We start from the raw sequence: 27,486 nt of genomic DNA, 5'->3' as shown, positions 1-27,486 counted from the left end.
ATACACTTTAACAGTAAGACATGAATATATTTACACTGGATGTTTAGCTCCTATAGTTAGATTTCTTTCTGTCACCACATATTTGACTCTCTTTATCACTCTCTTTTTAAATATGATACTCTGTTAGAGATAACCCCAGGAATTTTTTTGACAGAAATCTTGTACATGGAAACTAAGATCACCTGTGGAACAGAGCCAACCTCAGAGAAGGCAGATTTGCAAAAAAGAAAAATAAATATATGACAACAAAACATGTTCCCTGGTATCATGTTAGAGCCACTAAGTCACGGCACGACTGGACTTTACATTGATGTAAGCCAATAAATGCCATTTTCTATAAGTTAATTTGAGTTTTATTTAACCTACATTCTCACCAAATCATAAGATCAGCTAGACATTAGCTAATTGGAAACTTCAGTAATGTAAAACAACCTGGTTCTCACTGTGGAAAAACTAGAATATAATATTCCCAACAGGAAAGAAAATGCTACTGACCTAAAGTTTTCATCTGAAAGAAAACTCTGCTAAGCCGCCTTTTGCTATAACTACTTTACCTTACTGGGGCTTAACAATTAATTCTTCATTCATCACACAAAAATCCAAAAACAAAAGAAAAAAACACACAATTTAAACAAGTTAACAAAAATTGGGGTGCTTTTTTGATGGCTTTAACTTATTCTGTTTAGTACAACCTTCCAGCTGCAATAGACAAATATCCTCTTTTCATAGAGTCGTATTTTCAAAGAAAGAAAAAGAAACCCTTGCTAACGAAAGAAAATCTTGCTAACGATGTTTTCCAGTTACCTATAATCCGTATAGAATGAGGATATTTAATGTGGCATTTTCTTGACATTTCTATCCTACTATAATCACACCTTCTAATTGTCTCTGCTTCATCTGCATAGTGCAAACTATGTCTCATCTCAGTTTATAATTTTAATCATAATTCTATGGAGCCAGAAGTATTGCTAAACGACATTCAGGAAACACTATTATCATATCAAAGACATATCTCAATACTTTAAAAGGCCAAAGCAAACTATCTTTTTCTTTAAAAAAAAAAAAACGAAGTCATTTGCATATGTGAAAAAATAAAGGGATGGCCCTTAAATACCAAATGAGTTTTCTAAGCATTAAAATAGGATAAATACAAAACTAGACTAAGATGCATCTATGCATCTCTTAAATTATTAGACTGATAACATCATCTGAACTCATTAGGCATTTGTGGAAAACAATGATGATTCTAGCAAATACCAGATCTAGTTTCAGGGTATTTCTGTTGAAATGAAAAAAATCAGTTCTGTCAGGCCACTAAGGGGTAATGCAGTACTAGAAGCAAGACGGCACCTCTAATGGATGAGCCCTCCCTTGAGTTTAATGCATTCTCCTTTGCTCGCCAAAGGCCAGCTCTTGTTATATGTCACACCGCACCTGTCACAAAGTGATGTGGAAATCCTGGAGAAATAGCCAACGTGTGATGGGATTCTAAATGGTAGAAGCAGAACAGAAAGTTGAAGGACAGGGCTAGCAGCTAAGGTAACAGCTGTGGGAAAATCTTCGTATAAGAAAACGAGTCTCCAAAAACCCTGTTTTCATGAGCAGGAAGTAAAGAAAAGTCATAACTATGGTGTGGTTAGGACCATGGCCTCCCATAGCCAGACCTCTTAGCTCAAATCCCGGCTGAGACAGTCCTAGTTCTATGCCCTTCGACATAATATTAACTGTTTTGTGGTTCAGTTTTCTCAAGAGAAAAGTGGAAAAAATAACAGGACTTATTTCTTGGAGTGGTTATGAGAATTAAGTAAATTAATATTTGTAACATTCTTATGATACTATTAAGTATTGCACATATGTTTGGTAAATACATAAGTTAGAAAATAGGACTAGCATTTACTCTGTTTACTGCAGTTTTGCCCTTTGTGCCCACAAAGGGAGAAGGAGAGAAAATGTGTTGAATTTATTTAATGAAATAGAGTTTTACTTTATCTCACTAAATTCTCCCTAACATATTTCAAAATAGGCATTAGTATCCCTATATTACAGAAGAGAAAAAATGAGGAACAAACAGTTTTATGCAACTCTTCCCCAATAAACTATAATTTACATCTAGGTCTTCATTGCTCCAAAAGCTTGTATATTATTTGTTTGTTTTTATGTTTTTCCATTGCCAATCTTATATCTAGAAGCTGGAGTAGGATGGAGAAGGCCTGAAACTGGAAAAGGATAAACAAAGCAGATAAAGATAAATGCTAAGCGGGTTAAAGGCAAAAGGGGATGATCTGTCATTTCTATTGGCACGAAGTTAGTACACCCCCCAAAATAACAAGGAAACAATTTTACAAAGAACTGGTAAATGATGCAAGGAGATGCAAAACAAACAAACAAACCAATATGGGAAATTCACTTCGATGACAATGAAGAGCCATTTACTACAAACCAAGGATAACAGGTAACCAGAAAAGGCATCAGAAGTGTAGACTTCCAGATTCCCAACAAAACTGTCAGTCAACATTTAATTTTTGGCTCTAGATAAAGCAGCTGTCCACCATCAGTAGTAAGTCAATCAATGCCATTTTAAAGGACTTTTACTGCCTAAATGTGCCAAGACTCATGGTGTTATTGCCTCTATAAAGAATGAAAAGATTAATTATCTGCAAGTAAAGCCAGCTCATAACTTCCGGCATTCTGTAGAGGGGGAAAAAAAAAAAAAAAAAACACCCTGTTGTTTCGGAAACAGATTAATGTGTAATAAAGTCTGATTTAATTAAGTAAGATTTCAAAAAAGACAAGGTAGATATTTCTAATAATTTAAGTTACTTAAAAAGTATAGATAAAATAAAGGCTAGTATATTTATTCTGACTTACCTGGGTTTAGGGGTTAGTTTTATAATATGACTCAGAACAAAAATAGCTAAAAAAACAGAGCTAGAAGACATTTTAATGTTTTCTATTATGGGTGTGTTTCTGAAATCCTCTGCATAAATGAGATTGGAAAAGAAGTCTATTAAAAGTGGGAAAATGATAAAATTGAAACTACAGCATCATAATGATTTTGAAAAACTTGCTATTGGAAAGCAATTGATAAGGCAATGATAATAATAAAATCCCCTCCCGTATCAAGTGCCAACAAGTCATCAGGGAAGCAGAACACATTGATGCTAAACCCTAATGTTATCTCTAAATTTCAAACACACGTCAAGACCGAGAAGGAATAGTTTAAAGACAAAGAGGTTTTTGAAACAAATCTATTCAGAACATGGGACAGAGATGGGAAATTCTTGTGGGGTCTACCCAAAACCTTATTAAAGCAATAACTGCAAGGACTGTAGGTTTGAGAAAGATCAGAGGATGAAAAGCACAGGAGAGAAAGTTGTGATAATGATTCACCTAAGTCCACATATAGTTCCATAAGAATGTGACTTCTAAAAAAGGGTTAACAACAAAAGAAAAGAAAGTTGTGATAATGAAAAGGATAAACAGAATTATATTAGAGTGGGAAGAGAAAATATAAAGCAATTGATTCTCAAGGTTAGTTCAAGTTGGGGTCTTCAGGGATACACTGAAAATTAAGAATGATCTTCACAAGAAAAGCAAACTTCTCAGACTCTTGAACAAATGAGTCAAGGACAGAGATAGAACTAGCTCCTCCATTAGCCACAGTAGCAAGAGGGATGCTGGTGAATGGCGTTAGGCCAAGTTAGCAGAGCTAACCTTTGAAGGAGCTCACCTAGAATTCCACAGACTTAGCTACCATGGTCATTTATACTTTTTGTTTTAGAGAATCTCAAGGAAGAAAAGATGGTTGGGAAAGAGACAGAGTGGCTTCAGGTATGGACGAGGCTCCTTCGTGCCCTGTGTAGTCACGGGATGAAAGATGGATGGCAAGCACTGAATTCCTCTAATTTTACCAGTTAGTAGGGAGACCATAAAATTGGGACTTTAGAGAGAATTCTTTTGAGATTGTTACTAGTAATGATTATGGTGGGACAATAGATATAAACAAACTCAATTAACATTTCTAATTCCAATGTTTTTTGATACAATTTTGCTCTACTATAGTTATAGAACACATCAAATATGTATTTCTAATTAATACAGAGTTTTCAAATCATGTCTTTCCATTTTACACAACAGGTTTTGATCTAAAAGTATTTGTTTTCAAAATTAAATTCAAAAGATTAAGGTTTGGCACTATGAATTTTTTTAAAAATGTGCTACAGTATAAGATCGAATTACAAAAGTGAATTTCCAACAAGGCTTTGAATACTGTAGTTTGCCCTAATAAGAGCGTATACACCCTGCCACCCTGCCACCCTGCCAAGTGATGAATTAAAAGGCATCATATATGATGCCTTTTATATGATGTCTAACCTGTAGAATATTCTCTAAAAAATAGATCACAACAATTTATATATTCTCTAAAAATGCAAATTTACATTTTATATATGTCTAAGAGCTAGACATGATAATCTCAGAGAAACCTAAGGAATATTTTATTGGGACAAAGAGCCCTATTTCTCATGCTACTTGGCCTGCTCTGTCTCAGAGAACAGAAAGAAAAACTGAACAAAATAAAACCTTACTTATTGTCCAATCTAAATATTCCATCTTGAGTAAATTTGCAGAAGGCTCCATTAAGTTATTTCACCCAAATTAATCTTCCAGCAAGTGGATGAAAAAACTGGAAAAGGAGTTTTCTTATAAAAACCCATATTACTTAAGAGACATTGTATACCTTAATTGCTCAGACGCAATAATGTCATGCAGAAGCTTCTCTATGCATGAACTTTCTACCTAAAAATTATAAGTATAATCAATTCAGATGCCCACACAAAAACATATCAATTTATTACTGCCAATGGTTCATAAGAGTTGTGGTTTGAATAGTGTCTCTTAAGAGTTATAAAAAACTGATAAAGAGTCATTCGGAATTAACTTGTTAGTATGTAAATAAACTTCTGTGCAGCTACTTACTACCCAGAATCATTTTTATTCCCATGTCCCTCCAAACTAGCACCATCAATCAGTATGTCCAACAAAGGAATTAACCTTTAGCACAAGGGCTGCTTTTACATCTTTATAGCAGAATGATAAAAGGGTCTCCTAGATATTGAACTATCCTTGGGACATATGTCATTTTTTTTACTATTAAAATATCTCCAATATACTGCGTAATTGTAATTTAAGTCTTTGGCAAGTTTTCAAATACTAATTGAAAGCTAATTTCAAATACTTTAAGTAAATCTGGTCCTTATTAGGACTAGGGTGATATAATCAATAGTGAGTCCAAAACATGCCAACAAAAAAACAGAAACATTTTCATGTCTTTGTTTTTTAGCCTGGATCCAGCCAATAAGGTAGAAATAGCAGGCCTACTCAATTGTATGTTCTGTGGGCATTTTACAGTTTTCCTGGCCTCAACTTCTGCACTGGTTAGAATATAGTGTCCTAGGATCTAAGTGGCAGACCCTCCTATTTTACCCAGGTGGTTCTGAAGCAGTACTGATAGAAGGAATATTTCAAAAGGCTAAAACCCAGAGCTGTGCTAAGCCATTTCGGGGCAGACATCAATTACCTGAAAAATAAGACCAGGCCTCTGACTTGAATAATTGGGCCCTGCCATTTTCCACCTGTCCCTTAGCAACATGGAACCACCTCTCCAGCTGTGTTCTCTGTAAGAGGAGGGCTTGAGGGCAGGTGGTCATTCAGATGATGGCATCTCCCAATGACCTGGGTTCACTGCTTGCTCACCCTTGACCATTTATCTACTCTTTGGAGTCAGAGATATCCAAATTCAATTATTGTCACTTCTTATTCCTGTGAATTCAGGTAAATTACTCAGTTTCTCTTTTAGTCCGTTTTTCCATATAACAGAGATAATATCATTCTCCTCATGGCCTCATTGTGGGAATTAAACAAGATAAAATGCATGTAAAGTAACAGGCCCTTAAAGATACAACTATCTTCTATACCGATTTCATAAAAGACATGGTAAATAAATCCCAGGATCAGTACTATAATGCCTTTCAGTTTTAAATATTTCCCATAAGTATTTCAGACCTAAAATGTGGAAGAAAATAACTACATTTATAAGCCACTTTAGTAGTCATAAACTTTCTAATGAACAAATTCAATCTATCATCTATCATAGATAAACTATGTTTTAAAAACTTTTTTTTCCCATCTAATACCAGGTTTTCACTCTCTTTAATAATATGGGGGACTCATGAAATTATTATTCTTTGAAAGTCATTCAGATATAAATGAACAAATCAGATTTTACTAAAACTCATCTCCAACTGCAATATTTAATATTTGAAGGGATTTATTCAATTCTACATTATGTCATTATTATTCAACTAAAGTTAACCAACATCATATTTTAAGGCTATCAGAATCACCAACTCCATTAAATGTTGCACTTTAATAGATGGGGGCCTATTTTAGGAGGCATCAGGCTCTGTATGACCCAAAGGGACATATATAAATTAAAAAACAGATCATATCAACTAAAATGCATTGAAGACATGTGTTCATAAAAATTTAAGAAAAGAAAGATTTTGAGGAAACAAGGCCCAAGTTGGGAAAATATCACAATTACATTTATGAAGATAGCATCATAGAATTTAGATATCTATAACATGAAAACGCAAATATTAAAATATAAACTTCTATAAAATGCAGGTTGGCTATGGATTAAACTCTGATTTTATAGATTAGAAAAGACAAACAGTATGTGAAAAAATAACTACATCAATAAGTGATGTATTAATGATGAGTGTCTATGTACTGATCATGAATTCTAGGTATTTTTGCACAACAAAAACAAAATTATCTCAGAAATTTGGTTTATAAAACAGCTTTTCTAGTTCCTATGTAAGTAAATCATCATATTACTTTTTATCATCTTCTAAAAAAAATGGATACTTAAGCTATAGAGGGAGTTCCTAACATACTAGAAATTTTTAAGACACCTTAAATAAGTAAATTGATGGAATTCCCATGTATGTATGTGATTTCTACTTAGAGTTTTAGTTATGTGTGTGTTTTATAATTTTCATAGAACTCATTCTCATGTTAAATAACTTTTAGAAATCTAAAAAAAAATTAGACATCCATAAAAATTCTCATGGACCATGTTTTATGATGATTACATTTCTAAAATGCAGAAAAATCCCATTATCAGTATGTTGCTGTGTTTTACTGAATCATCTGCATTAATCATAGATGACATATTCCCAATGCATTAGTGCTGTCCTTCATGGTGTGAGAACATCTACCAAGGAAATAGCTTTTTCTTTGTTGAAAAAAAATCCATGGTTCAGATGAAGAAATCTGTGTTTTTCATCTTTATCTCTGGCTCTTTTTGCAGCTCCAAATGACATCCTGTAAAATGCTATGCATAGACTTTTGAACAGTTATTCCTATTCAGTTCACAATACAAATTACTCAAAATGTAAGCTGAATAAGCACAGGGACTTTGACACAGCTTAAATATGTAAAAGTAGAAGAAAATGGTATGCCAGTTTCCCATTTTCTCCAAAGTTTTGTCAAAATAGCTACTTATTATGCTCTGGCATTTTCACCATTCCTGGCAAATCTGCAAAGATTCACAAAACACTATTGCTACACAACTCCAGGGTTACATCCATGATTCTTAATGACTGATCTATGAAAGACAGATAAGCAGAGAAAATCCAATTTAAAGGTTAAGAAATTAACCACCCTCTCAACCCCAATTTGTCATGAAATTCTGTCAGCTCTACATTCATAATATATCTAGAACTTAATCACTTTCCACCACTTGAACTGCTACTGCCTTACTCTAAACCACTTTTATCACCTGCAAGCTATAGTCTGATCTCCATGTGCTCTCTTCTTTCTTTGAAAAATAAAATTCAGATTATGCCACCCTTCTATTAAAAAATCCTCCAATAGTTTTCATTCCACTCAGGGTAAAAATTCCACATTCTTGCCCTGATTATCACTGTGACCTTTCCTAATGTCTTCTAGTCCCAACTCTGCTCCCAGCACACAGATCTCCTTCTGCCTCAAACACAGCAGCAGGCTCCTGCCTCAGGGTGCCTTAGCAGACTGATGGTGAATCAGGGTCTTAGATGGTTGTACCAGAGATGGAAACCAATGGAAATCAAATCAGCAGAAGTTAGCCCTAGCACAATGAACAAAATAACCAAGACAGCGCGTGTAATTGCAGAGATGAGAATCACAGCCAGGAAGACACGTAGAAATCAGCAAGCTAGAGCATAAACTAGTGGCTGGTTAATCAAAATAGTTCAGAAAATAAAAATGAAGACAGAATAATTAACTAAATACCATGCATAGGACTAAACAAACTGACATTTTCCAATAAATTCAACCCAACACAAATAAATACCTTTTATCCACTGAGAAACAACTTTTACCTAAAGAATTCATCCCACGATAAAATCTTACTGCTTTTAAAGGACCTGAGCATATCACATTGAATCTTACTTCCCAATCCCAGGCAAACCTTAAATTTCACTGATTGCTTGAAAAACACTTCTTAGCTAACTCTTCCAATCTTCCTCAGTTCTTCAATTGCTCTGACATTACAGTGATTTAAAAAGAAACTTTTAATAATCATGTATTTCACTTTCAGTATACTCTTTCGAAAGACCTGACAGAGTTAATAGGCTTTAAAGTAAGCAATTTACTGTTGTCTCTGAAATATATTATTTGTAAATTTCACTGTATTAAATGTGTGTGTGTGTGTGTTTGTACACAAAATCTCTTATTTTATTTATTTTAATTTTATTTTATTTTTTTATGCCTACAGCACCTGGTCTTCCTAGGTGGTCTCCCATCCATTTACTAACCAGGCCTGACCCTGCTTAGATTCCAAGTTCAAATGGGATCAGGCTTGTTCAGAGTGGCAGGGCCTTAGACTGTCTAAAAATTTTTTAATTTAAAATTATAATTATTGAAAGTTTAGGAATTGTCAAGTAGATTTTTATGTCTTCCATCTTTACCTCCTACCTATAAAACAATTATCCATGGGTTTTCGATTTCTGAAAGATTATAGAGAAATCTATGTGGATTATAAAGAAGAGCAATGTATATTTTATCTTCTATATCATAATATTTTTTCTTCTACTTCTGGTAAACAAGTAAGCAAGCCTTAGAATTTTCCCCACAATAACCTTTATTAGCTTTAACTGGGTGTGCCAGTATGGAGCTTTCTATAAGAACTAAGTAAATATCTCACTTCACCTATTGTTTTTTTATCCATTTGGACAATCATCCTGGAGTCATTTAACTGAGAACTTCTGACTATAAATTCTTGCCAAGTTCCTTCTATTACTCATCCCAAACACAAGCCAGATTTACTGTAAGATTAATAAATTAGCCTTAAGAGAACACTGTCTCACAGTTTTTCCAAATATTTTTGTCAACTTTTTATTTGAGAATAACTTTTCAAAATCACGAACCGTGGTGCTCATAAAATATTGTAATTCAAAGCTCAGAACACAAAAAAGAAACACTCAGTTGAATCTACATCCACATTTCACAAGTGATGGCCTCAATCAGAGTAAGGCAGGGCCTGCGTGATACCTCTCCCTAACATGCAGCCTCAGGAACCACAGGCAGCCACTACAAATTGATTGGATTGGTTCACACACAAGGTTGGTTCCTCCTTGCTATCACCATCATTTGATTTAGGGTTTAGAGGCACTGGCCTATGTGGTTAAGAAAGAAAATGTTTTTCAACAGTAACTCTGAGTGGGTGGGCACAAAAACTCTTGTTATATGTTTATTCTAGTTTTTGCTCTAATTAAATGCCCATTCGTGTCTATATCCATTCTGTATTTACAAATCTTATACTGCCCACTTCAAAGTTACTTGGCTTTTAAGGAGTGATTGTACTTCAGGAGTGACAATGACCATGAGACCAAAAAAGTGATTGTCCTTAGTACTACACCAGTGTTGGGCCCTGGGTACCTGTACTGGACTAGGGGTGCATAGATCTCTAGAGATGTTGACTTAGATAACCCTGTAATTGTAGGAATAGGAGAGGGGTGGCATAATAAATTAACTACAGAAACACTATAACCAGAGAAAATGATTGCAATCCATCTAAGCTCATGGGAGTCACGTGATTTTAATTATACTATTCTTAGAGTCACTGTTTTTCACATGTAGCATTAGAAACCACACTTCACAAAGGTGTTATGATAATCAAGGAAGGTACAAAGTAAAATCAGCAGAGTGCCTAGCACAACTGAATTCGAATTTAAGGGGAAAAAAAAAAAAAAACCAATGTACTTGTATTAACACTAAAGCACATCCTTACTCCTGTAATTACAAAACTTTGTTTTGCATCTTCCATAGAAGATTAATTTCCTAGGGTTAGTCACATACTTAATACATACTTTAAAAAATAAGTTTATTGAGTTATAATCCACATATTATTAAATGTGCCCACTTAAAGTGTACAAATCAAAGTTATTAGTAATTCTTAGAATTGTGTAACCATCACCACCCAAATCCCAAAATATTCTTGAATTTATTTTGTACATAACCAAAATATGCTTCCTTCATGAAGAAACATTCTGGCAAAATTATAACATAAAACTCTTATATTTCAACTGGCAATAACGTTTTTAAAGACATTTGAGTCAGCTGAAACACCTGTTTCTAATTTGATATATAAAAGGATTAGAAGTTGTCATTCCCATTCTCACAGTCAGAAAAAGCTGAAAAAACTGAAAATCAACAACTCTTCTTAGATCCATCAAAGAATTGTGATCATAGGACAAACTATTTCCCTGAAAGCTGGAGAGACTAGTTACAGAGAATCACATCTTATCTGGAGCAGAAACCCAGAATCAGAAGCCCACAGATGAGACCAGTGCCAGCAGAAACACTTAAACTGTAATTGATGAACAACTGGAAGCTCAGTGTGGACTAGCTTAAGAGTTAAAAACTACGGGGAGAGGGACCACCTTTTCTGAATTTTACCTCCCAGAGTTCTATTGGTTTCTCAATCCCCTTGTGTTTTAGTAGGGACAGAAGAGAAGTAACCATTTTGAAACTGTTCCAGAGCTTTCTGTTCTCCTTAACAGTGCTTGCCATCAAAGCAAACTATTTTACCAGTTTGAGTTTTACGAAAAAATAAATAATGTGGAGGAAGGGAAAGACCAAACTCCATCCTGCTCTACCCTTCCCAAGTCACCTATGAGGAGAGGAGAGGAGAGCAGTACTTGCTAAGGTCACAGGCCAGGAGCACAGGTTCACTAAATGCAAGGTCCTAATCATGAGAATATAGGGTGCTTCCCCTCACTTAGCACCTTACCGCGTATATAAACGCAGGGGATTACAGCTGACAGAACTACAACCTATTTAAGAAGAAGTCTCTAGGAAAATCCAAAGACATCCGGAGAGACAAAAACAGGGACAGTAGAAGATAGTTTAGCTCCCGATACCACAGCTACAGCAAATAATAAATGTGGCCTAAATCCTAGGCAGATACACATAAAACCTCACACTACGGAGCTATTTACTTTGGTTCCTTTTACCAGAAACAATGTCTGCTCTCAACAAAAAATTATAAGGCATACTAAAAGACAGTCTGAGGAAACAAAGCAAGTATCAGAACATGACTCAGGTATGGCCGATCATTTGTAATGATAAGATCAAGCATATAAGATAACTGGTTAATATGTTAAGGGTTTAATGGAAAAAGTAGACAACATCCAAGAACAGATGGGTCATGTAAGCAGGGAGATGGAAACTCTAAAAAAGAACCAAAAGAAAAGGTTAATTTTTTTTTTTTTTTTTTTAAGTGAAAAGAAATGAATAATGCCTCATCATCACCCTGGGCATGGCCAAGTAAAGAATCAATGAGCTTGAAAACAAGTGAATCAAAACTTCCTCAACTGTGAAGCAGAGAGAAAAAGGAATTGAAAAATGAAAATGAATATCCAAGAACTATGGGATGATTACAAAAGGTGTGTTGTATACACATTTTTGGGATACCAAAAGGAGACTAAAGAGAGAAAAAGAACAGGAAAAATGTTTAAAGTAATTCTGGCTGAGTATTTTCCAAAATTAATGATGAACACTGAACCACAGTCCCAGGAATCTCAGAGAACATCAAGCAGGATAAATGCCAAATAAATCTATACCGAGGTATATCACATTAAACTACAGAAAGTCAAAGACAAAGAGAAAATCTTGAAAGAAGCCATAGGGGGAGAACACCTTGCTTGTAAGGGAACAAGGATAAGAATTACATCAGACTTCACTTTAGAAATCATGCAAGCCAGAAGACTGAAATATTTAAGTATGAGAAAGAAAAAAAACAAAAAAACAAAAAACTACCAACCTAGAAATCTGTATCCTACAAAAAGGAAATTTGTTGCCAATACATCTGCCTTATAAAGAATGTTAAAAAAAAAAAATTCAGAGAGAAGAAAAAATATACATGTGAAAAGAGATTTAGAAAAAAAAGAGTGAAGGTAAAATATTTGAGTTTTTTGTATCTCAAGTTATCCAATAGATAAAAGTTTGTTCAAAATATTAGCAGCAATACGTGAGGTGATTACAGCTTATGGATTAGTGAAATGAGTTACAGCAATGTAATAAGGAATAGAAGGAAGAGAACAGGAATACTCTTTTACTTGCACGATCCATAAAGTGGAAGAAAGTGGATTTACATTAATTTTATATGTACAGAGACAACTCCTGGGCAATCACAACCTTTTTTTAAACAGAAATATGACTGAAAATCAAAGAGAAGAGAGAAAGTGAAATTATGTAAAGTGTACAATTAAAATCAGAGAAGGCAGTAAGAGTGAGTGGAAGAAAAAAAAGAAGAAAATGATATATTTGAAACAGATGTGGAAATATAAGTGCTGAATAGTAGCTGATACTAAGGAATTTTTTCATTTCTTACATGTGATAATAGTACTGTGGTTACATGAGAATAAGGCCCTATTCCAAGATGCATTAGAAATGAAATGTCACAATGTCTAAAATTTACTCTCAAATGATTCAGCAAGTGTGTGTGCATGTGTATATGTTTATGTGCAAAGAAAGAGATAAAGAAAAGAGGAGAAAGTTCCAATTGTTGAATATAGATAATGGTTACATGGTATATTCCCTCTAACTTTCCTTTATGTTCAAAAATGATGAAAAGTCAAGGTATATAAATGAACAAATGGGCTAATTAATGTGAATATATATTTCTTGTATTTGTTCCAGAGTAGTTTTATAGCAAAAATCTTAATAAAAATTCAAGTTTTAATTTTTAACGTGTTTTTGAGGAATCTAAGGCAGAAAATTTACTGTCAATGACCTGATGATTTCTGTTCTTTAAGTTTACAAATAACAGGATCTTTTTTTTATATGATGCTGCTACTTAATTTTACTCTAATTTCCAGAGAAACTGGTGTTAACCACAAGAGATTATTGAATCATTAGCTACTAGTTACTTAAACCAATAAATCACAAGTTGTGCAATTTTTATTTTACTTCCTAAATAATAGTATAATTGTGTAATGAGAAGTAATCTGAGGTTTATATAAGAATGATGGGAAATAAAATTAAGTAGCATGTGAAATTAAACATGAGCTAGTAAAAACATTTTGCTAAATTTACAATTATACCTCATGCTACTCCTTATTGAAAAATGTATTGCCCCCGAGTTAATTTCCTAATTCTTCGAAACATTACTTGCATTCTATAGTACATTTTCATCATGATTAAAAGGCCCGTTACAGCACTACCATGAATTGTATTATATAATTAGGGATGATGCATTACTATATGTTTAAGCAAACTGCGAGGCTCCTATAAACACCTATCTTTCCGCTTTAAATTCTTTGTATTGCTATCTTAACCATGAGTTAAAAAATAATTACAGCATTTGAAGAGAACACCTGCTACTTAAAGTAAGGATCACAATGTCTGCATCAACTGTCATGTGTATGTGGTCATACAAATCTCTAAAGGGCTGTAAGTTTCTAAAAATTCAATGAAAGCTTCATTTACCTTTTCACTTTTTCATCATCCTTTGAAAACTGGATTAGAAAAAGATGGCTTATTTGGGTCTGGAACTGGAATAAATTGTAGGGGATATGGGAAATGAGAGTGAGAAGGTAGTTTGGGGAAGATTATGGAAGGTCTTGAGTTGGGGACTGAATAGATTGGACTAGAGCATTGAACCAGTGGAGGAACTTTCTAAGGAGGGTTGTAATTAATACCCATGTTTTTGGAATCCGATATTAGTAGAAAGATAGATGATGAATTTGAGCAAAGTCTGGAGGCGGACTGTAGTTAAGGGGGCTGTTACAACAACCCAAGTGAAAAATACTGAGGAAAGAAAACAAGAGGAGGTGGTCACAGAAACATTTGGGAGATACAACTGACATGCTCAGGTTAGACTGGAGGGAAGAAGATAAAGGAAAAAGATGAAATCAAAAATAACTTGAATTTCTTTCACGGTTGAAATCTTGTCCCTGAAATAGAATATACAAAGGAGCAGATCAGAGAATAAAGAACTGAGTTTTATGAGTTCATGTTGTAGTTAACCTCCAAATCGTGTTTGCAAGTAGATCAGGGATCAGCGGTCAACAAATAAAGGGCACTCCTGATGCTCCAGGGGACCTCTCTTAGGTTTCCTTTGTTCTTCTTTCCAAACTAATGAGTGACAAAGAAGAAGGTGGTTTACACTGCTACTATTCCATGGAAAAATTACAAAGTTACTATTGCACCTCCCAAATACGAACCAACAGAAGCCACCAGCATCATAATTATAAAACAATGTAGTAAATGTGTTTTCTGATGCCAGGTATATTCCTGCCTCTAGGCATGTGCAGCTGCAGTTCCCAGCCAAGGACACAACCAGGTAACTGTGTAGTGCTCCCACTTACTCCATCTAAATGCCTTCTAATCAGAGAGCTGAAATAGCAGTGTTCCTCACCCCAGGCACTATTCATCCTTTTAATCAGCTTCACACCACTTCGTACTGACTCTCACCACTAATCTCGACACTATACTACACAACATGTATTAATTTGATCTTTATTTATTGTCTGTCTATCTTTCTTCAGTAGAAAAAATAAATTGTTCCATAAAGGCAGAGACTTTGCTTTGACCAAAACTTACTATAGCCTGAACTTCTAGAACAGTGCCCACTATGAATGAACATTGCTTTTATTTAGGCCTAGGAGCTATCAGACATCCTAGTTTCAAGAGTTCTCAAGATGATTAGTTAATACATGTGCAATTCTCAACCAGTTGCACATATCATAAGGCATTTATGTACTTTCTTATATACTAAATCCAAGTAAAATTATTTTACAAGTGTAATACTACTATTTTACTCATGGAGACAGCTGAATTGACAGTTGCTTGGCATTACAGTGGTGGTTTTCAGACCTGAGCATGCCTCAGAATTACTTGTTGAAGCAGGTTCTGGTCCCAGACCCAGAGGTTCTGAGTTAGTGGATCTGAAATAGGTCCAACAAGATCCCAAGTGATATTGCTGGCCAGGGGACCACACTGGAGAAACAGTTAATTACCAACGATAACAGAATTGCAGTAGAAGCACAAGAAAAGTCTACATTGTCGGGTAGTTTTAATATTTTGGTGATGGAATAGTAGGTCCCAAGGAGAACAGATCACTGCTCCTCTGTTTTTAAAACTTGCAGCTTTGTAACCTACTTTAAAAATACCTAGAAACCCTTTTTTGCTTCCTAACTGGTCTAAACTAGATTAAAATGTTACACTCCATTTCATTCAGTTGTTTTACAGTGCTAAAAGAACTAAATTCATATTTAAAAAGCATTGGGGATGTAACAGAAAACAATAAAATTTAGTGTTTGAAGGAGAATGCACCATATGACTTCCAGCTACTGTCGAGACAACATGACAACATCAAAGACTGTCAGAAGATGTCTTGATGCAATTGTGCATTATAAGGCCTTGGAGATGTCCTCTTTAATGTGATCTCTTGGGCCTTTATCGATTTGTGAACTAAGATCATACAGATTTTAATTATTAAAGAGAAATATAAATAGAGGGACCACATTATTTATAATGCAAACCAGGACAATTTTCAGAGAGATTAGGGTACTATTAATTTCACTGGATTAATGGCTATCAAACAGGACTATGGCTAGGGGTACGATAATCTTAAATAAGTGAGGAAATTGTATTAAATAAAAATTAGATAATAAAAGTCTGCCTTTTTTTATTGGTTGGTTTTTGTTTTATCATTCTGAAGGATTTCTGAAATTTGTTTGCAGTTGCTTCGCGAGACCTTCGGAAAGTCTTTCCTTCCATGCTTACACTGCAAATCTTCAGATGTGCACCTGGCTTGGAGGTTCCCATTTGGTATGGGCATATGATCATAATGCACCAGAAGAAACTTGGGAGTTGAGAAAAATATAGTGCACATCCCACCTCTGCTGTGTGGCCCTGGACCTCTCTGCACCTTGTTTCCTTATGGATAAGTGAAGGACAGTAATACCTATCCCACAGAATTACCTACATCAACAGCATGAACCACCTAGAGAAGGCCTGATGCACAGTATGTGCCTAATACACATTCATTCAGTTCTTTTCCTTTTCCAAAATGTACATATAGGCAAAAATTCAACTTTACTATTCGAAGAGAGTCATATAATCTATAACTCCAGTAAATGATTCAAACTGTGCTTCTCTGGGTAAGAAAAAAAGGGGTGGGTATGGGCAGGAGGAGACTAGACAATTTAGAAAGCAGCCAATGAGAACACTTAAACTGTTGGATTAAGCAGCCACGGTGTTTATTTTATAATTTAGGATTTTATTAAGAAAGAATGTGAGTTTTCAAATATTTATCAGAGAAGGCATAGATTTATAAGTGATGAGAAACAGTGACAGAAATCAATACATAGCTACTTCAATTTCTGGATCACTTTCAAAGAAAATGAAGAAAACCTAACAATGTGTAGAGTGATGTAGAGGCCAGAAAGCCACTGTGTGGAAAGTGGATTACCCATGCTGTCACCTAACGTAATAAGCTATTTCTGCTTTTTATGACTTCTTTATTTCACTCTCTTCTTAATACAGATTCTCTCTAAAAGCACCAGACTAATTTTCGAAGAGGCTCCTCTTGGTGGAAGTACCTGCCTGCTAGAGATGGGTATGAGGGGTTGGGAGGACAGCACTCATCAATGAGTGGTATTTTGTAAATGGAACAACTTTTAGTCTTATTCCAGGAGCTTTGCCCTAAGTTCTATGTTTCGGGGATTCCATTGCTGTCCCATGCTACACAGCCAACTACCCTTCATGCATTATCCTCAGTCACTTCAAATTTTAAAATGTCAGAGCTGAAAGATAGTAAGTGAAATGCCAGGCCAGGAAACCCATATCGTCTGGCTCCTGGCACTGTGTTCCTTTTGATGGATCACATTCCCTCTCTTCCACTTTAGCCATTAAAATCTGAATCGGGGGATGGGGGACATGGGGTTCTCCACGGCTCTCTCAAATGGTTACTTGGTTTCTTAGAAGTCTTGCTTAAACAACCTAGACATCCAACAATAAGGTATTTGTTAAATAAATTATGTAAAGCCTATATGTAGAACCACAGTTTGTCCATAAAAAAATTATACTCTAGAATATTTCACAGCAGGTTTATGACATTGTTTAAAAAGCAGTTTACAAAAGGTCGTTAAATTACAATGTATTTGTAAATGTAAAAGGGAGTGTATGGAAGGTTACACACCAAAATATTAACAACTATTAATTCTAGGTATTGATATCACAGGCAAATTTAATGTCTTTTTTGTAGTTTTCTATTATTTCCATATGCTCTTCAAGAATAAGTATTATTTTTGTAACTCTAAAAGAGAAGAATAAACCAGCTGGATAGCAAGTAAATAATTCTGTAAGTAAATGTTCTGAACCTTTTCTGATCCTCTATTCTTGACTTTCTCCCTTTTTCCCTGACTCTACTTTTCCCCAGTTTTTCATTCCCCAGCCCCCTTTTAATTTCTCTCAGTATTTTTGAACAAATGCTCATACTGATCTTCAGCTTACCCACAAAGTTCCCCTCTAATTCCAGAAGAGCACAGAGCTCCACTATGTACTCTTAATGATTTGGCTGTGCTAGAAAATTCCAAAGGAAACATCCTCGAATTAAGCAAAACAATGAGAGGCTAGGGCTGAAGATGAAGGTTGGGAAATCATCTATGTACAGTGAAGAGCAAAAGCCAAGAGAGCAGAAGCCAAGAAATTCTTAGAGGGCTGAAAAACTAGAGCAGATGTTCAAGGCTGGAGTTTAGAGAGAGAGCTGCCGTTTGCACTTGGGATGAAAGACAGTCAGGCAACAGAGAAAATCAGCAAAAAAAAGATGTCATGGAAACCAAGAAGAAAGATCAAGAATATTAAATGCTGCTTATTTATATATAGTATCAGAATCAGGACACTTAAAGACTAAGTTGAAAACATTTAAAAGAAACAATGGCCAAAACATTATTTTAATCATTTAAGAATGTAGAGGAGCAATTCTGAGAAAAGAACACACTGAAAATTTTTCATATGTTTCCTTTTCTGATGAAAAATTAGGAAAATTATGCTAAGCTTAATACTTGGTTTCAGAGAAAGAATAAAATCCAGAAAGGAAATTTGTGTGTGATGGATGCTCATCAAGGAAGACAGAAAAACTAGCAAGCATTATGCTCAGAGACATTTGCAAAGTGTATGCTGGATCACAGAGATTCCAATGCCAGACATTTCATTGTAAAGAGAAGTCTTCAGGGTAATAGAAAACTGGGCCCCGCTCCTCTCTCTAAGCCTCTTTTGGAGGAATCCAGATTGTTGAAATTATTGCTACCATGACAGTACTAACCTGTCATCGTTGACTGTGAACCACGTGAGGATATGAGTCTTTTTCCTTTTTATATTTATGATTTTCACCCTTTTTCACCTTTTCTCTCTTATCTTGACAATGAATATGTAGTTAATTATGGAAGGTAGTTAAAGCTTTTTTTTTCCAATTAAAATTGAAATGCTTTTTTTAAAAAAAAAAATAGAATTTAAAACAATTCAGTAAATTATTGCTGCAAATAGATTTTTTCTTTTGTAATCATGCTATAACTTGGTGCATATAGAAGGGCTCTATAAGTCATACATGCAAAGATTATTCTTTAGCTGATATTATAAATTTCTAAGTTCCCACAAAAAACACCTAGAACATTTAAGTCAGCCTTTCTATTACAACCACAACAATAATCATTGCAACGTTTGATGAGTGCTCCCTATGTGTCATGCGCTGTTTTAAACAATTCGCATAAAATTCACATTAAATTCTCACGCAACCTTATGAGGTGGGTGCTACTATCACCTTCATTTGTAAAAACTGAGGGAAGAAAGTTTATATAATTTACTTATGGGTCACAGAACCAGTAATATAAGAATCAGGAGTTTTTTCTCATAGCCAGGCAGGCTTCAAAGCTGATGCTCTTAACCATTACGTTAGAAGTGCCTCTCAACAAAAGTAGTCCTTGTCCATTGTCCCCATACAAGTAGATTGAAACTATAAATTCATTCTTACTCATGAATTAAAGTCACAAATAGCTTTCCCAAAATATTAGATAAGTTAAACTTTTTATTATCATTAGCTACTGTTTCTTCAACTTTGTTTTACTATGCACAACCTGTGAAATAGATTTGTGATGCTGCCTACCAGAAAAATATTCAGTCTCTCCATAAAGATCATTTTTCCCCATTCTGTATTTATCAGGTACCTGCTATGTGTCTGTCAGGCACTCTACCTCGTTCTGGGAGACAGTGATAAACTAAGCCAGCATGGACATGCCCTCAAAGAACTTACAGTCCACTATCACAGCGCTTCCCAAATATTTTCACATCTAGGGACCCAGGAAAATAATAATAATGTACTAGAGTAAAGAGATAAGACTGTGTGTAGCAGAAGTTGATCCACTCTACTACTCCAAGCTCCACCTGTGTCCCTGAGGCAAAGGGATCAAATGACCTACACATCTGCAACGCATTCTAAGCACGAGTGTATGCTTCTCCCAGAAGGGTAACTTTGGAGTAGAAAATGCAGATAAATAAAGGTACTGATATTGTAGGGACCTAAATCCTATGCTAGTGACCTCACAGGGGATTACAGAGCTACTTCAAAGGTAGGCCTAATTTAGTCTAGAGCAGGTCAGGGAATGACTCCCAAGGAAATAACATCTGAGTTAAAAAGCAATGGATAGATCTGCCAAATGAATAAAGAGGAAAGGGAAGACTGCTCCAGAAAAACAAGAGAGGTAGGGAAGCAATAAGATTCACTCTGAGGTACTGGAAGAAATTTGATGTGCAAGCTGGTGTGCTTAATGGTAGGCAGGGAACTAGCAGGATAAATCGACTTAGGAATCATGTGCCTATTCCTGTGAAAATACAACGCTGAGAACATTCACATTTGGAGACTATGAGTCACAATTTAAGCTTAGTTATTTACATCGGTGACCTTATAAACAAGAGGTTAGGCTTTTCTTTTCTTTTTTTTTTTTTTTGCAAACAGTTGGCTTTCTCTGGTTAATGTGGACATGGGAGCAATGTACATAGAAAATACGCACATAGTGCTAAAAATCACCTGCGGAAGCAATGCATGCCTTTTCCTTTGCCAGCTTTCTTCTGGTTTCAAAAAAGGTGACCTCTAGCTGGGTCTAATGGATTTGTTAAATTCTTGTAATGCCCATGTGTGAAGTTAAAATAGACATTAAATGCAACAATAGCAACAACAACAAAACTGAATCATCATCCTGTTATCAAACGTGAAAAACAGAGTCTTTCAATTCACTGTCCGGTGCTTTTGCTGTTGTCCCAAATGTTCCCCTGTGTTCTCATCCCTTTCCCTAGAGAATTAACTGTATTATCCCCGCTGACAGAAGAGCTACCAAGTTGAATCAAGTGCTTTTGAGTCTCAGATTTCATCAGGGAATTTTTAGTCTTTGCTTCGGCACTGACTGGCATTATTCAAGCAAAAGTACACACACACACACACGCACACACACACACACACACACACACGCACGCACACACGCACAGGTATTTTAAACAGTGTTTGCTCATCAAGTTGGAAGATGAAGCATCCAGTGTCTTCACCAAGGAGCAAAAATTAATAGTAGGCTTATACTTGAAAAGAGACCAGATTTTCTATCACTATGGTTATGTTTGGGGAGAGAAAAGAGATGAGTCACTTAGAATGTTATGTTTATATGAATCGACATAGGAGTAGAAAATAGTTGTTTCATCAGATCAGATGTGAATGTGTCAGGTTTCCCATTCTATGGACTAAGGCCTCGCATTAGCAGAGCTCACCCTGGGGCCTCCTTTTGGAACCAGCGACTCCTCAGCCAAAGCATTGCCTAATCTCCATCACAACAGCTGTCAACTTTAGTGACTTTCTCCCTTCCTGACAATGTGTCTATCTAGGATCACAGCCCCATCTCTGTATTGGTTAACCTGATTAACTCCTGGACCTGAGGTTATCTCATTCCTCAGTAATGATCGTGGCTGATTTGAGTTTGGAGAAACAAGCATTTATATAAAGGCATCAATTCCTTTCCAGAAGAGAGATTATGATAGAATGTCAGGCAATGAATGATATTTTGGCATTTCGGACATTTGCTTTAATCTATCCCTAGGATTTATTCTAAGGAAGCAATCCAAAATTTAATACAAAATGTGCTATTTTCCACAGAGAGAACTGCTTTTTAGTTTTTTTATCCATTTAGCAATGCTGTTATAAAAATCCCTACATAGACACATAATCAAGTACAATAAACCCAAGAAATGTTGATATTTCTTTTGAATTACAGTGCTCTCTATGCAAATAGTAGCTTTTAAACTTGCACAGAGCTTTCTGTGTTCAATGCCAGCACCACACAAAATAGCTTAACATGGCCTCAGCTTCAAGACTTTATTGCTTTTCATCTTTTTTCTTTACACATAGGAACAATATCAGTCTGCTGATCTTTCCAATATACTATGTGTGTTTTTCTGATTGCTTTTGAAAGGCAGTGCACTTCAGCACATCTAGCTGACTTGGTTAAAACAATATTTACAAAGATAAACCCTAACTATGGGTTTCGAAGCTAGCTGGAAAGGACATTAGGTGACATACCTATTCAATGGTTTCTCATCACTCATCAAACTTGCGAAAGTCTGGTGATGTAAATTAATTTTATAAAGCTAGCTTGCAAAATACATTATTAAGATGTAATATATAAAATAAATGTCAGCCTTTCAAGAAAGATTATTCTTGTTATAATCAATTTGGAGAAATGGACAAACTCTTATCCCTGAAAGTTTAAAGTAAAATTTTTGTATAACCTAAGCCACCATTTTAATCACCTAGAAAGGATATAAGTAAATTAATGAAAGCTTCTTCCTAAACTTGCAATTACATTGTATGTCTGTACCTTATTTGTAATAATTGCACCACTCTTCATTATCTATAAAATATAAATCAGCTAAAAAGTACATCTCCAATTGTCCCTTTACCCTAAATTGTCCCTTTACCCTAAATCAAAATCCAATGAATAAGTAGTAGGTACAAGATAAGTTCTTAGTGTTATTGGAGGGGGTGCTTCTAGAGACATATGGGATATATTTTCTGTCAAGAAGTTTAAAGTCTTATTGGGGAAAATGTTAGCAGTGGGGAAAGCCGAAGAACGCATTTACAGGAACTCTCTGTAACATCATTGTGACCTTTCTGTAAACCTTAACTGATTTCATAATAAAATATTCAAAAAAATCTTATTGGGGAAATGAAATATTTTATATGCAATTATAAAGGGACATCAACACAGCCGAGGAAGGTTAACAGGGGGTGGTTCTATTTCATTGTAAAATCAATTACAGTAACAGTAGGTGTTAATGTAAGAGAAACTTGAGTCAGTGCAGCCAGTTAACCATGTGGTGAATTTTTATTTCGGAATAAGTAGTTTGGAAAAATAACTTTTTATTTTAGAAAAGTTCAAATTTACAGAAAAGTTTCAAAATTTCACCACGTGAGGCTACTTATTCTCAGTCCATTATTATTATATAGTGAAACTCTAAAAGAAATCTGATTTTACAAATAAGAGAAATAATTATAAATATTTTATTAAAATTCCCCATCTTCTATAAAACGTGGCTCCCCTTTATGCTACTGAAACATTGAAACAAACAAACCAAAAGTAGCCAAACTGAATGTTGCCATACCTGAAATAAACCCAAATCAACGACTACAAGCCTTGGAAAATTCAAGGCCTCAAACATATGTCACAGTATCTTCTCAGAGGTGGACAAATACCAACAGGTCAAAGAGAAATCAATTACCTAGAAAACTAAGGACATGACACTTAAACAAAAGTTTTTAACTGTAATTCCCAGGCAGTGTTTTAAGTTAGCACAACCTTTGGAATTTGTTTTAGAGGAAACAAAAGGAGAAGAAAGGAAATACAGTTCTCATGAATAATGATGATCTCAGGTTTCACTCCCTCAGAATCACAAGATGGTCTAAACTGGGTGCAACGCAATGTGCCGTGTAGATGTTCAAGTAAACCTGAGGCATTAACGAGTTTCATTTTAAGGCAAATGTGTCCAATAATCAAAGAGCCAGAAATGCATTGATAAGATAGATATGAGAAATAAGATAGAAATAAAAATGAGCAGACTGCAAAACTGCGCTCATGTTTCTGAACTTACAGTGAGTACACAATAAGGTACTTAACAAGACTGGATGGGGAGAGGGGGGTGCGGTCACTGCTCGGGCACTGTCAGCAGGTCGTGACAGTCAATCACTCAGTGACTCTATTTCTTTATCTTCCAAACATCACTAATCAAACCCTTTCTATCAATCAAATTGCGCTGTGGTGAAATGCCAAAGAGTTCATCTCTATGCAAGTACTCTCTGAAAAGGGAGACCTGTGAAAATGCCTGTTAGTTTGTGATTTGTTAGGGGCGCCACAACCTAAACGGGCCCTTAAGGGTTAAGGATAAAACGTGCTGGGCTTGGGCCTCACAAGAACAGAAGATAAAGAAGACAAATGGCAGCCCTTGACACCAACATTCCAGAGACTGGCCGGCCACAGACAGCCTGTTAGAACTTCTTTTATCTTTGCTTATTAGCACATGACCAGTACCCCCTTTCCTCTTCTTTCCTTCCACTGCCCCTTCCCCACAGCACCAGCTGAAGATCAATTATATTGTGACAAGTCCCTTTTGCCTGCCCCCCTTTGTTCTTGCTGTATAAATATAGCTGCTTTGCAAAATAAAATTGGAGGCTTGATCAGAATACTGTCTTGCCTCCGCTCCTCTTTCTCCGCCCGTTTTTCCTTACAGGCTGGGTCTCCCTCGCCCCCACCAAATAACAAGTCCCGCGGGTCGGGACAGTGATTCTTCCATAAAAATGACAGGCAGTTATTGATCTATCATTCTATATTGTTATGTTAAAGGACATGATACTGCTAGTGATGCATTTAAGATAATATAATAATGAGAAAGCGATAATGAGGTTTTACTGTACTTCCAAGGCATTTCATTATTTGTTAGAATAAACTGAAGCAGAAGAAGAAAGAAATCATGGAATTGGGGTATAAAATGATGAGCCTTAGATCCCACTGAGGATTGCAGAAGACACCAGACCACAGGTCACAAATGAGTCATCCTATCTCACTGCGTTGGTACTCATAACATGTAGAAATTACCACGAAAATGAAGAAAATCAATTTTCTAGAAGTTTGGATATCTTCTAATTCCATTTTATTAGACAAAACTTTATGACCACATAGAGAAAACTGTAAGAAAACTCTATTAGCAATGGTCACCTAATTGGTGTGTATGTGCTGTGTCGGCATCAGCTGCTGGAGACTGAAGCAAACCTTTCATAGCTGAAAGCTCTGGAATGGTATTCTAATCCATGTCTTGAAAATGTATTGATCCAGTCTTCATTGCCCAGGGTTACCGAATTTCTTATTATTCCTCAAGTGAGGGAAGACCTCTCCAAATCACTCAATCATTAATAAAATCATTTCTGCTGAATGTGCATCTGATGAACAGACATCAGTACTCAGTGGTGCCATTATGCACTTCCTGAATTTTTTTTTATTTTATTTTGGAGTTACCTAAGTCTTGATGTTAAACTGTGTCTACGATAGGTCAAGGACCAGGAAAGTACGACACGGACACTTAATCATTTAAGTGTCCTATTGCCTTTTGGTCGCACGTGAGGATAATAGACTGTCTTTAAATAGCAAAACGATTGGTATATTTCTCAGTTCTTTGGATGTGATGAGTTGAACAGAGAAAGTATGAATGTAAATGTAAAGTTAGTGTTTTATAGAATGTGAACAGATGTTCTCTTGTGTTTGTAAAGGGAACCAACCTAGTTAGTATAAATCAAACACATTTCAATAGGGAGACTTAAGACCAGTGAAACTGATATGCAATCACACCTAATTCAGTTGTCGGGTGGAAATGATTGAGCGTCACTCATCAGTTATCTTTGTCCTTGGGTCTAATTTTACAAATTCTGTATCTGTATAATTTCATCAATGAGCATTGGATATATTCACCATGAGTTTCAGAAAGCTAATTAGAAAATTAAGTCAGTTTAAATATTTGTTGGCTGTGAAGATGGAATTACAAAGAAAGGCTCTCCCTTAATACAGAAGCTATATGTGTTCTTTGAAATAAAAATGGAAAAATAATGACGAGAAAATACCCAAAGTTCCATATATATTACGTTTTTAACATGTTGCTATATATTCTTTTATACCTTTACCATGTACATTTGTGTGTTTGTATAAGATTGTACTTAACATCACATTCTGCAACCCCTTTTAATTTGTAAGCATCTTTCCCTGTGAAGAGATTAGAGAGACAGACAGACAGACAGACAGATGGCAGACTGATACACATTATTTTTTGTTGGCTAAATCTTATTCTACTCTATTGGTAAATTCTCTAACCAATTTCCTAGTGTCAAATTAGTTGAAATTTATTCTTTATGAGTTTGATATTAGTTTGTGGTTTCACTGGGCCTTGCAATAAACATATTATTAGTTATATCTGTATACATGTTCTAAATTATTTCTTTAGGATATAATTTTAGAAATAGAAAATTTGGATCGAAATAGATATACTTTTAAGTATTTTGTATAGAAATTTCAAAATTGTCCTTCAAAAAGTCTTTACCAACTTACATATCTACCATCAGTATATGAGCTTCAAAAAGCTAGTTATATTTTGCTTTAACATTCTAATACATTAATAATCTTAATAAAAGATTCGACTTGTTTATAATTAGGTATACTGTAGACTAGTTAACTAATTCCTAAGAGAAATAATCTAAAGAAGTAATTATCCTCCCTTCTCTTTTCCTCTCCTTCCTCAATGCGTAAACTATATAAGATAAAGATTATTAGTCGAGTTTTCCAAAGCCAGACAGAGGTGATACAAAGAACACTAGTCTTTTCCAATTCTTTACAGAAATGCTACCAAAGTTGACCACAAAATTTCATAATCCAAGAGTTCTCGAATTTTGAATGATGAAAAAAATATAGGCAGACTGAAATGGAAGAAAGAGTCAAGTCATTCTAAAATTAAGCAGCAGCAAAGTTCAGAAAAGGAAGATGGTGCAGCTGCTACCTCGGGGCCCTGTTTAGTTACTTTCACACTTTAAATGAACCATCTCTTTGTACTAAGTACATGGGTGAAATAGCATAACTCCTCACTTAAGTTTAGAAACAGAACATTCTCACTGTAAATTTATATTATATAACAGGTTTGAAACAGAAAATAAAATTGATGTAAAGACATTAAACAGAACAGTTAAAATGGCAGCAGATGGCACCAGGCATGAAGGCAGGAGCCATTCCTACAGAAAGGGAAAGATGCCCTGTGGACAAGGACAATTTCGGACAGGCTCATTCCACATTTCAGAGTACCAAGATGTGCATATATCACAGAGATAACACAACTGGGTCTAAATCAGGTCAGTACAGAATCTACTTTCTGCTCTTAGATGTAAACATGGAGAAGAAAAGGATAGTATATTTATCCTTTATAAAGACGGAGTTTCATTCATTTATTTATTTACGTGATAAGTATTCATTAAACATTTTTTATGTTGCAAGTGCAGAATGAGATCCTGTGGAGGCAATCACACAGCCCAGTGTCTAGGAAAATCTAGGTTTCAAAATCATGGAGACCTATGTCCAAAACTTGGTTTTACCACTTATCAATTGTAATACTTGCATATGTTGACTTCTCTCAATTTCAGCTTTCTATTCTGCAAAATAGAGATGATAATAATAATGCTCTTCTGGCAGGATTGCTGTAATAGAGATAATGAATCCAGCAGGACAAAATGTAAAAGCTAGGAAATAATGAGGCATCATACCAGAGTGACAATCACTTGCTCAATTTCAATCCTCTGTGGGCAGAGACAAA

The 27,486-nt window shown here is 35.3% G+C and overlaps 1 protein-coding gene and 1 pseudogene across 1 annotated transcript in view; both read right to left on the bottom strand.

Annotated features, from left to right (window-relative positions):
• The window catches only part of FGF14 (fibroblast growth factor 14), a 548,307-nt gene that overhangs the window by 209,888 nt on the left and 310,933 nt on the right, over positions 1-27,486 (bottom strand). The gene's annotated exons all lie outside the window — the stretch shown is intronic.
• Positions 8,813-8,931, bottom strand: LOC118609701 (annotated as a pseudogene).

The sequence above is a fragment of the Rousettus aegyptiacus genome, unplaced genomic scaffold (genome assembly GCF_014176215.1).
Source record: "Rousettus aegyptiacus isolate mRouAeg1 unplaced genomic scaffold, mRouAeg1.p scaffold_m13_p_11, whole genome shotgun sequence".
NCBI classification, from domain to species: Eukaryota; Metazoa; Chordata; class Mammalia; order Chiroptera; family Pteropodidae; genus Rousettus; species Rousettus aegyptiacus.
This window is presented reverse-complemented; position numbering and strand designations above follow the sequence as displayed.